This window comes from Pollachius pollachius (genome assembly GCF_949987615.1).
Source record: "Pollachius pollachius genome assembly, chromosome: 17".
In the NCBI taxonomy this organism is placed as follows: Eukaryota; Metazoa; Chordata; class Actinopteri; order Gadiformes; family Gadidae; genus Pollachius; species Pollachius pollachius.
This window is the reverse complement of record NC_136950.1, coordinates 22230838-22231315: the sequence shown is the minus strand read 5'-3', so window position 1 is coordinate 22231315 and position 478 is coordinate 22230838.

Sequence of the window (478 nt, the reverse complement as noted above, 5' to 3'; positions counted from 1 at the left end):
TCCAACGCTGCAACAATGCAACTCACCACAAACGTTGAGTCGTTTAAAGTAATTAAAAAATGTATGCATGGTGCTTTCAATCGTTATACCTTTGCTTCATTCAAATCCTTAGAAAGCCAAGGAGTTAAAATAATAATTGATAATTGAATAATCGAATTGAATGTAAAAAGTTATTTTGTTTGAGTTAGCAATGAATCACAGAAACAGAACTTGAAAAGACAACCACATTTCTTCAAAGTAGCCTAATATGAAGCGTTTAGGGCGCAGGGGATGAGAATCATAGTGTGTTGTCTGTTGTTGTATTCTCTGATCCTAGATATATATTCCATTTTGTGGACACTTTTACCCAAATCGTCTTACAATGGCCTACGGCGAGTGCATACATCCTTACCACGGGAGTCTCAGTCGGGAGAGGCTGTAGCCTGGTGCCTCAGGTGGAGCAGGAGTTACCGGGTATTTTGTTTGTCTAAATGTATCA